This window comes from Chrysochloris asiatica, unplaced genomic scaffold (assembly GCF_000296735.1).
Source record: "Chrysochloris asiatica unplaced genomic scaffold, ChrAsi1.0 scaffold00076, whole genome shotgun sequence".
Lineage (NCBI taxonomy): Eukaryota > Metazoa > Chordata > Mammalia > Afrosoricida > Chrysochloridae > Chrysochloris > Chrysochloris asiatica.
The window spans coordinates 2,111,571-2,123,582 of record NW_006408594.1 but is presented as its reverse complement, the minus strand read 5'-3'; positions in this window follow the sequence as shown (position 1 = coordinate 2,123,582).

Genomic DNA, 12,012 nt, shown 5'->3' with positions numbered 1-12,012 from the left:
AGAACCGACTCCATGGCACATAACAACAATAATTACAACCTGGGTCCTGGTGTGATGCTGTAGGATAAGCACTGGACTGCTAACCACAAAGTCAGTAGTTCAAACCAACCAGCCGCCCCTCAGAAACCCTTTACAGGATTCCTGAACCAACTTGACAGTGCTTAGCAACAACAATACAAACTCCTTCCACACAGGAACTTGGACAATGTATAAGGAAAACCGTAGAAAAATGGATGCATTTAAATTATGGTGCTGGAGACGAATATTGAGAGTAACCATGGCTGCCAGAAGAACAAACAAATCTTTGTTGGAACAAGTACAGCCAGAATGCTCCTTAGCAGCCAGAGTTGCACTGAGTCAGAACTGACTCTACGGCACCTAACAACAACATGTTCTTTCAGAAGGAGTCCTGCTTTCACAGTGGTCAAGCCCTCAGCGGCTAACCAAAGGGTCAGCAGTTTGAACCCACCAGCTGTTCCCCAGCAGAAAGATGGGGCGGTCTGCTTCCGTAAAGATGAAAGTCTTGGAAATCCTAGAGGGAAGTTCTAGATGGTTCTGTCAGGTCACCATGGACTGGAACAGACTCATTGGCAATAGAGTTGGTTTGGGGGCATGTTCCTCCCTCTTCTCCAAGCTCCTTATTCTAAAATTCCTGCCCTCCCTGCATCCAGTGAGGAAGGTGGGGGTGAGTATGTTTAGGGGGTTCCACAGGACACACACGCTGAGAGTCCCAAGGCAGTGCCACCCCCATTTCCTCCATGAAATCCCCAAACTCTTGGCTTTCTCCCCTGTCAGTGGGGCTGGTCTCACAGTACACACTTTCATGAGAACTGAATGACACACTGGTATTTGAATAAACATTTCTCCAGGGAAGAGGCACAAACAGCTAATAAGCACGTGAAATGACAACCAACACATTAGTGATGAGGGAAATGAAAACCAACACCACAATGAGCTACCAATTCACCCCCACTAGGATGGCTATTATCCGAAAAACTAAAAATAGCACACACTGGTGAGGATGTGGAGAAGGCAGAACCCTCATCTATTGCGGATGAAAATGTAAAGTGGTGTAGCCACTGTAGAAAACATGTTGGCAGTTCCTCAAAAAGTTAAAACCTAGAACTCCGCATGACTCAGCAATTCCGCTCCTAGGTATTTACCCAAAAGAACTGAAAATATATGTTCACACAGAAACGTGGGCACAAATGTTTCTAGCAGTGTTATTCATAATAGTCAAAAAGTGAAAATGCCCACCAATTGGTGAATGGATAACAAAACGCTGGCTTTCCTTTCAATAGGACACTATTCAGCCATTGTTGTTGTTGTTGTTAAGTGCCGTCGAGTCGGGTCCGACCCAGAGCGACCCTGTACAGGGTTTCCGAGGGTGTAAATCCTTAAGAAGGAATAAAGTCCTGATGTGTTCCACTGCATACCTGAACCTGAACCTCTCTATCATTATGCTAAGGGAAGGAAGTCAGTCACTAAAGACCACATAGTATACAATTTTATTTCTATTAAATGTACAGAATACGCAAGTCTATATGTGACAGAGGAGTCCTGGTGTGGTGATGTGGGCAGATGCATCAGACTGCAAAATCGTTTGAACTGCAAGGTCGGTGGTTCAAGCTCACCAGCTGCTCCTTGGAAGGTCACTATGGGTCAGAATTGACTCGATGGCACTTAACAACAACGCACATACAGAACATAGATTAAGTTCCCAGAGCTGAGTGGGGAAAGAGAGAAGAGGAAATTGACTGCTAATGGTTATGGGAATTCTTTAGGGGGTGATGAAAATGTTCCAAAACTAGATGGTGCTGATGGTTGCCTAAGTTCATAGTAATATTTAAAACCTCTGAATCCTACACTTTAGGTGGGATTCCTTTCTGAACTTGGTCATTAGTGGTGCAAGGTGTCATGTAATGTGTTCCAACTCATAGTGACCCTATGCACAACAGAACAAACTGCTGCGTGACCCTATGCCACCCTTACAATCATGACTGTGTCTCAGTTCATTGTTATAACCACTGGGCCAGTCTAGCTCACTGAGGGTCTTGCTCTTTTGTGCTGACCCTCTACTTTACCAAGCACGATGTCCTTCTGCAGCAACTGATCCAAAGTATGTGAGACCAAGTCCTGCCATCCTCGCTTCTAAGGAGTACCCTGGATGTACTTCCTCCATGAGACTTGTTTGTTCTTCTGGAAGTCCACACGCCAACACCATAACATAAATACAACAATTCTTCTTTGGACTTCCTTATTTATTGTGCAGTTTTTGCATGCAGATGAAGCAAATGAAAGCTCCAAGCTTGAATCAGGAGTTTCTTCATCCCAAAGGTGACATCTTTGCAGTTTACTACTTTAAAGGGGTTTCCTGCAGCTATCTGTCAAATGCAATACGTTGTTTGATTTCTTGACTGCTAATTCCACAGGCATTGATTACAAGTAAAATGAAATCCTTGATAATGTCTATAATTTCTTCATTTATCATGATTGCATAAAGGTTGATATCCTAGGCACTAGTGAACTGAAAGGAGCTCTGGGAGTGTAGTGGTTATGAATCAGGCTGTGAACCTTAAGGTCATCAGTTTGAAACTACCAGCTGTTCTATGGGAGAAAAATGGGGCTTTCTACTCCCATAAAGATTTACAGCCTTGAAAACCCTGTACAGGGTCGCTATGAGTCAGAACCGACTCCACAGCACATCATGACCACGACCAGTGAGCTGAAATGGACTGGTATTGGCCATTTTCAATCAGACAATCATACGGTTTACTATGCTGAGAAAAAAACCTGAAGAGGATTGATTGGTGTAGCAGTCATCATCAAAAAGAATATTTCAGTCACCCAGAAGACATCAAGGCAAGTGGTCGGGTCCCCTCAGGGCAAACCCCCTTCCATGACTAAGACTCAAGGGGAATAGACAATCAGGTATGTGGCCTGACCAGTGACCACATTGGTCACCGATAAGGGGAAGTGAGGGAAAAACAGCAATGAACTGTGAGCTAAGCCCTACCACATTCAGTAGACTCCTGTGAACCTGGGTGAAGACCTGGTTGGCCAGCAGTGTGACAAGACCTGGGGACTCCTGGGCCCAGAGTCAGTGTCATAGCCACAGAGGACTAGAATGGAGAGTGAAGCGTCCAGCTGATAAGAAGAGAAGGCATATGCACAAGAACACCCACACTTGCAGATAATACCCACTTGACCTGGCTTCAATGACTGGATGATCAGAGCTCAACTAGAAGAAGAAAGAAGAGGAAAAAAAGAGTAATCTGATACAATTTGATGAACTTGACCTATACCTATGGATGCAGTAGCTCAAAAAAGGAAACAAATCTTTACAGCGAGGATCAGTCCCACCTCCTCAGTACACAGGGTAGGTAGGGATGGGAAACTTGGACATTGGCTACCCAAAATGAGGGGGCTACAAAGGCACGAAGTGGCTGGCTTACAAGCTTTCAAGAGGGAACCTAGATCCAGAGGGTGCGGAGGAAGATAGAGTCTCCAGTGAGTAGTATCCAATCTGTCTGGGCGGGGCTGATGAAAGGAGATAGGGATAGGTCTCTTGTGGTACAATAGTGAATAATTACTATCAGCACTGACTGTAAGAGTTGGAAATGTAAAGGTAGACATTTTGTAACAAAAGGTGAGGAGTGGTTGACTTTGCAGTCCAGGAGCAAAGGTCCCTGGGTCCATCAAGGGAGAAGATTGGAGTGCAGAACCCTACCCAGAGAAGCAGTGATGCCAGAGATGGAGTGGCTGGGGACTCTAGACCCAGAGAGGGAGAGGGGCTGTGTGCTGATGACCAGGAGGCAGGCTCGCAGGGTATACTCTTTGGTCGGTTGATGATGCATGGAGGGGATTGTAATTATGGCAATGAAATGATACACAATAGGATGAATGTAAAGTTAATGATCTCCCATGTAAACTATCACATAATTCACAATAAAACATTATAAAAAAAGAACATTTCAAGATCTGTCTTGAAGTATGATGTTGTCTGTGATAGGATAATATCCATACGCCTATGAGGAAAATCAGTTATTCAAATTTATTATGCACCAACTTCTTCAGTCTGAAATTGGCCAAGCATGCAATCAAGATGCACTGATCATTACTGGTAATTGGAAGGCAAAGGCTGGAAACAAAGAGGAAGGATCATTAATTGGAAAATATGGCCTTAGTGACAGAAACGATGCTGAAGATCACATGACAGAATCTTGAGAAAAAAAATAATGATGTATTCATTGCAAATATCTTTTTTAAAACAACATAAAAAGCGACTATACACATGAAATTCCCCAGCCGGGATACAGAGAAATCAATTCTACTCCATCCGTGAGAAGAGATGGTGGAGATACCAATATCATCAGCCAACATAAGGCCAGAGGCCCACTGTGCTCACCAACAGGTCATATGCAAATTCAGACTCAAACTGAAGAAAATTAAAACAACTCTTTGAGAGCCAAAATATGGCTTTAAATATACCCCACCTGAATTAAAAACCATTTCAAAAACTGATTTGATACATTAGACACTAATGACCGAAAACCAGAAGTATTGTGGGATGACATCAAGAATAACATACAAGGCCTGCAGAGATGATGACGTGGAGAGATGGAGCAGCTGGAGACTTTAGATCCAGAGAGGGAGAGCGACTGTGTGCTGAAGACCTGGGGAGTATGGGGGGCAGGATTGCAGGGTTCACCCTTTGGTTGGTTGATGATGCATGGAGGGGATTGTAACCATGGCAATGAGACGATACAAGATAGAATGAATGTAAAACTAATGTTCTCCCATGTAAACTACCACATAATTCACAATAGAACATTTAAGAAAGAATATCATACAAGATGAAAGCAAAAAGGTCATTAAAAAGACAAGAAAGAAAGAAAGACCAAAGTGGATGTCAGAGGAGACTCTGGAACTAGCTGTTGAGCCTAGAGAAGCTGAAGTGACTGGAAGAAATGAGGAAGTAAAAGAGCTGAACAGAACATTTCAAAGGGCAGCTCGAGAAGGTCAAATATAATGAAATGTGCGAAGACCTGGAGCTAGAAAACCAAACCGAAAGAACATGCTCAGCATTCCTCAAGCTGAAAGAACTGAAGAAAAAAAATCACGCCTCAGGTTGCAATATTCAAGGATTCTATGGGCAAAACATTGAACGACTCAGGAAGCATCAAAAGAAGATGGAAGGTGTTGTGAACTTCCCATATGACGACTTCATTCAATGTGTCATGAGTTTTAAATCAAGAGGAAGCTGCAGGAACATACTCAACATTCCTCCTTGGCTTCCTTTGCTCCTCTTCCACCTCCAGGAATGAGTAATGTGTGTAAACTTATATCACCACCTAACATTAGCGGCATGTTGTAAAAGTTTATTATGCACAACTTAAATTTTATGTTTCATTTTGATAATGAATTCTTTGGCATTTAAATAATATAAATAAAGCAAGAAGATGGAAGCATAATACAGTCACTGCCCCGGAAAAAAATGACTGATGTTCAATCAACAGGTACCATATGATCAAGAATCAATGGCATTGATGGAAGACATCCAAGCACTGAAGGAAGGCAATGGAGGCATTGGCAAAAAAAAAAAAAAAAATCAAGTAACTGGCAGAATGCAAATTGAAATGTTTCCACAAACTGAGGCAGCACTGTAGACGTTCATTGTTCTAGGTCAAGAAATTTGGAAGAGATCCATGTTTATGCCCATTCCACAGAAAAGTAAAACAACAGAATGCATAAATCATCAAACAATATCATTAATATCACATGCAAGTAAGCTTTTGCTAAGATAGTTTCAAAACAATTGCTGTAGTATATCAACAGAGTTACCAGAAATAAAGCTGGATTCAGAAGAGGGCATGAAACTAATGACATCAGATAGATCTTGACTGAAAGCAGAGAATACCAGAAAGATGTTTACCTGTGCTTTACTGACTGTGTAAAGGCTTTTCTTCAATCAATTGCTACCGTATGACCAAGAACCGATGGTATTGAAGGAAGAAGTCCAATCAGCACTGAAGGCAATGGCATTATATGAAGAAAAATGTGGCATCAGGATTGGAGGAAGACTGACTAACAGCCTGTGATATGCAGATAATACAACCTTGCTTGCTGAAAGTGAAGAGGACTTAAAATACTTACTGATGAAGACCAAAGAGCACAGCCTTCGGTTTGGGTTGCACCTCAATTGTAAAGAAAACAAAAATCTCCACCACTGGATCAATAAATAACATCAAGATAAATGGAGAAAACATTGAAGTTATCAAAGACTTTATTTTACTCACATCAATCATCAGCACTCATGGAAGCAGCAGTCAAGAAACTGCGTACTGCCTTAGATAAATTTGCACAAGATCTCTTGTTAATGAGTCTTCCTCCAATCCTGATGCTACATTCTTCATCATATAGCCCAGCTTCTCAGATTATTTGCTCAGCATACAGACCTAATAAGTATGTAGAAAGGATACAACCCTGGCACACACCTTTCCTAATTTTAAACCACTCCATGTCCCCTTGTTCTGTTTGAACGACTGCCTCATGGTTTATGTACAGGTTCCACGTAAGCACAATTAAATGTTCAGGAACTCTCATTCTTGGCAATGGTATCCAAAATTTGTAATAAATCACAAGTCAATGTCTTTGCATAGTCAAGAAAACATCTTTCTGGTATTCTCTGCTTTTAGCTAAGATCCATCTGAATCTCCAGGAGTACCCTGCTATAAGTACTGAATTTCCAGCAATATCCTGCTACAAAAAGGAGCTCTGGTAGCGCAGTGGTTACGAATTGAGCTGCTAATCTCATGGTCAATAGTTGGAAACTACCAGCTGTTCCGTGGGAGAAAGGTGAGGCTTTCTGCTCCCGTAAAGATTTACAGCCTCAGAAACCCTGTACAGGATCGCTATGAGTTGGAACCAACTCCACGGCACACAACCACAACATCAACAACCCTGCTGCAACATTTCTTTAATCCAATGAACACCTTATGGATATATCTCAATAAAACGATTTAAGAACCAAGAGATGCTCCAAGTCCAGAGTGCCCAGCACAATCTCAGGAAATTGTAGCTGCTACTATACTTGTTCATTTTTCTCATTATTATCTCTTTTGTTCCTCACAACAAACCTGTGACTTGAACATTTGGTAGAGGGGGTAAACTGAGGCTTGGAGAGCTGGAGTGTGTAGCACAAGATGCAATGAGCCCCAAAGTCACCCCTTGACCTCTAGACACTGAGGACAGTAGGACAAGAATCCAGGCAGGAAAGATGATGGGTTGGAGACACTGTAAGCCCACAGCCAGGATCTGTAAAGGACTCAGAGGATTAGGGTGATGCTGCAAGAGTCCCTGGGGTCAGGTCATCTGACACCCCCTATCACCGCTCTAGGCTGATTTCCATCCTCGAGATATCCCTCCATCGATGGCATTCAAGCTGGGCTCCAAAGAACTCTATCCAAGTAGGGATTTCAACAGCCCTGAAGAGGATGTCTCTTCAAGGTCCCCAGGGACTCCACCCAGCTCCCTGTCTCCACTCAGGCCTAACCCACCCCTCCAAGACAGGATGTGACCACTGGATGTAGGTGGGGAAGCGGAAGGCGAGGGGGGTCGTGTGCAGGAATCTGAGTCCTAGGGACCAGGAGATGGGAACTCCAGGTGCCTGAAGTCTGACTTCCGGCTCCAGCCCAGGAAAGAAGCCTCGGCTGCTGCCCAGAGTCCTTCCGGACATGATGCCAGGGTTTCCGCTTCCCTCCAGGTGGGGAGACACTTTGGAGCCTCTTGCTTGGGGCCTGGGTCCCAAGGCAAGAAGGTGTAGCTGGGCCTGTACTGGGTGCTGGGGTTAAATATCCTCAAAAGGCGCCCCATCCTGGGGCCATTCACAAAGCCCCCGCTGAGTTTGCATAACTCCAACCCCAGTCCAACAAAGGCCCTCCTATGGAGGATTCTGAAAGTTAGGAGGTCTATGACTAACTGTCTGCAGGAATGTAAGTGAGCATTAGTCAGTGGTGGGGTCTGCGGCTAAATGGAGGAACATTGGCCTTGTCCAAACGGGACAGCCGCTATTTGTCTTGAAAAGTCTTTTGCTAGATCTTGCTTAATTTTTCAAGAGACATCAGAAATGTGGATTTTAATTCAAAATCTCTAGATTTTAGAAAGATTGGGGGAGCAGACACATCCATGAATAAGATATAGCACCGTAGGCCACTTGTTAGCAATATAATCACCATGACCACCATCTTCCAGATGTTGTTGTTGTTGTTGTTGTCAGGTGCCATCGAGTCAGAACCGACTCATAGCGACCACATGCACAGCAGAACGAAACAATGTCCGATCCTGGGCCAACCTCTCTACCGCTGCCACACTTGACGCCATCAATGATGCCACCTGGCCAATCCATCTTGTTGGGGGGTCTTCCTCTTTTTCTCTGACCCTCCACCTTACCCAGCATGACATCCTTCTCCAGCGACTGTTCCCTCCGGACAATATGTCCAAAGTATGAGAGACGAAGTTTGGCCATCTTGGCCTCCAAGGAGCACTCTGGCTGCACTTCTTCCAAAACAGATCTATTGGTTCTTTTGGCAGTCCATGGCACTTTCAGTATTCTCCTCCAACACCACAACTCAAAGGCATCAAGTCTTCTACGATCTTCCTTATTCATTGTCCAGCTTTTGCATCCATATGAGGACACCTGAAACTAAGGCAGAAGTCTCAGGGTCCTTATGTGGTCAATGGCAGAGTCCTAACTGGCACCCAGATCTCCTGATTCCAGACTCGAGGAAGGATACTCCCATGAGGCAATTCCCTTGTTTTTTTTTTTTTAAAAAAAGTCCTCCTTCTATCTTCCATCTACAGCCTGGTTAAATAAATCATGGAGCTCCTAGCCACCACAGCCACAGAAAAGAACAAAGAAGCCCTATTCTCAAGGTATGAAATAGAACTTGACCTTTCTTAGGAGTGCGTGTTTGGGGTGGACTTCCAGGGTGGTACAAATAGTTAACACTCAGCTGTTAACTGAAAGGTTGGAAGTTGGAATCTGGGTAGCCAGAAGCACCTATGAAGAAAGGTCTGGCAGTCTATGTACACAAAAATCAGCCAATGAGTAGAGACTAAAGGACCCCGAGACTGTGGCCCTCAACCACCCTTCAGGTCTGGACAGGAACACATCCTCTTTCAGCCAACCAGCAGATGGATATATCAGGGGAACAACTTTCAGCTTAGCTGTATATAGGTATATCTAGGGGACGCCACCACTAGTAAGGTATGCTCACTATGAATGATAGGACAGTCAATCGTTCAAAATCAAAGGGGCAACATGTACCTCAGGACAGTGGTGGGACTGAATGGGAAGGTGGGTGGAAATAAAACCCACCGGGAGGAAGCAGGATCACTGTTGTGATGTGGAGGGGAGTGCAATCATTGACATGAAACAAAGTGGATGATTTGTTGGATGTAAAACTGATGATCTTGTCTGTAAATCTGCACTCAATTCACAATAGAAAGATTAAATGTTTTTTCTTTAAAAAATCGCTCATTGGAAACCATATAGAGCACAGTTGGCATGAGTCAGGGTCAACTTTAAAGCAACTGGGAAGTTAGTAACTGGTATTTAAGGCAGGGAAGAGAATACCAAGCTATCTTTGCACACTCTTGTCTGACAGAATATTCAAGAAACAAGCTAGGGGATCAGGGTGGGAGGGGAATGTTTTACTAGTTACCCTTGTGAATGCATTACCTCTTCAGCAAGTAAATTGTTTAAATTGTCTTCTCTTCCTTCCTCTCCATTTTCTCAGCCTGGGAAGTGCAGGAGAGCTGTGAGTGTCCCTGGGGTCTGGGGCCAGCTCCCTGGGAGTTAGAGTGGGTGGGGTTGGGGTCTGGGATGAAGTCTGGAAGAGACCTAGTATGCATGTGGACTCAGTCAGTCCTCACAACAATATGTGAGGAGAGGCAGTTATAACCCCCATTTGACAGATGAGGAAAACTGAAACTCAAAGAGGGACCACACAGGCCGGAAGGCATGGAAGCTGGCTCAGAGCTCAGAGGTGAGCAACTACCCCAGACAACCCCCCTACCCCCCAGAGTTGGAGCTCCACAGACTCCAGACTCCCTCTCCAGTTCCTTCCAGTGACATGGCAGGGCAGTTTCTGGCCCCCCAGCCACACCCCACACCCATGCCTACCCAATTGGCCTCAAAGCAGCTTGATTCCTTCCGGGCATAGCTTAACCCAGGTCTGGAGACCATCTGGGTTCCAGCCAAAGGCTCTTCCATCAATAAATCTCCAGACCAGCTGGGGGGCTACAGAGGTTCCCAGAAGGAGCCTATGTCTGGGAATTACCCAGTGTATCCTGCGCATTGTGTGACCTAAGATTGGATGCCCGTGAATTTATCATCTCCCCATGGGCAAGCAACACTCAGCATCACTAGGAGGGTATTTGCTCCCCAAAAGAGTCCTCAGGTGAGGTTAGGTCACTAACCAGAGATGTTAAGTCACTAACCAGAGAGGTTAGGTCACTAACCTAGAGTCACACAGCGGATGAGTTGGAAAATGAACTGTGCCTTGATTCAAATTCATACACACTGGTTTGGGTTAGACAAGAAGTACAAACACTTTCTCGTTGTAAAGGAGACACACCCCATCTTTCTCTAACTGCCTTAACTTGACTTTTCTCAGAATCAGAGAGATTTGAAGATACAGCACTGCTGGCTTTAAAGACCCAGGAAGGGGCCACGAGCAAAGGGAGCTGGAAAAGGAGAGCAACAGATTCTTCCCATCCCTACTCCCCTCCCTGTGGCCTCCGGAAGGCGTTTCAAATGTTTGACTTCTGAAACTTTAAAACAATAAATGTGTGTTGTTTGAAAGCACTAAACTTACAGTAATTCAGTGAAACCAATACGAAGCTAATAAAGTTGATGTAGACTCTTCTAGAATATTCTGCCTCTGAATCTTTTTTAAAGTACATATTAGCCACACTTCTAAGCACTTAGCTCATCTTAGCCTTCCAAACTCCTCCCCACAAGGCCGGGATGCTGCTTTGTGTGTTCACTGTTGTATTTACAGGACTTTGAACCATGTCTGGCACATTTCCTGAATGACGGAAATGAGATTCAAATCTCCCCAGCAGCCCTGTCTGGGGAATCCCTGGTGTCAGCTAGGGTGGTAGGCAACCTAAGGGCCATCAAGACATTGTCTTTTGTAGAGCTGCTATAACAAAATACCACAAATGAATGCTTTAACAAACAGAAGTTTATTTTCTTATAGTTTAGGAAGCTAAAAAGTCCAAATTCAGGACACCAGCTATAGGGACAGACTTTCTTTCTCTGGAGGAAGGTCCTTGTCATCAATCTTCTCCAGGGTCTAGAAGTTTCTCAGCAAGGGACTCTGAACCCAAAGAACAAACCACTCCCAACTCATCTTTTTGGTGATAGGTGAGTCTTTCTGATCTCTGTTCACGTGTTTAATCTCTTTTACATTTCAAAAGAGATTGACTCAAAATACAATCTAATCCTGTAGATTGCTTCCTGTTTCAGTAACATTGTTGTTGTTAGGTGCCATCCAGCCAGTAACAACTCATAGCAACCCTCTGCACAACAGAATGAAACACTGCCCGAACGTGAGTCAACCTCAAAGTTGTTGCCACACTTGAGTCCATTGATGCTGCCACTTGGCCAATCCATCTCGCTGGAGGTCTTCCTCTTTTTCTCTGATCCTCCACCTTACCAAACATGATATTCTTCTCTAGCGACTGGTCCCTCCTAACAATATGTCTGAAGTATGAGAAATGAAGTCTGGCCATCCTGGCCTCTAAGGAGAACTCTGGCTGCACTTCTTCCAACACAGATCTGTCGGCTCATTTGGCAGCCCATGGCACTTTCAATATTCTTCTCCAACACCATAACTCAAATGCATCAATTCTTTTACGGTCTTCCTTATTCACTGTCCAGATTTCGCATGCATATGAGGTTATTGAAAATACCATGGCTTGGGTCAGGCGCACCTTAGTCCT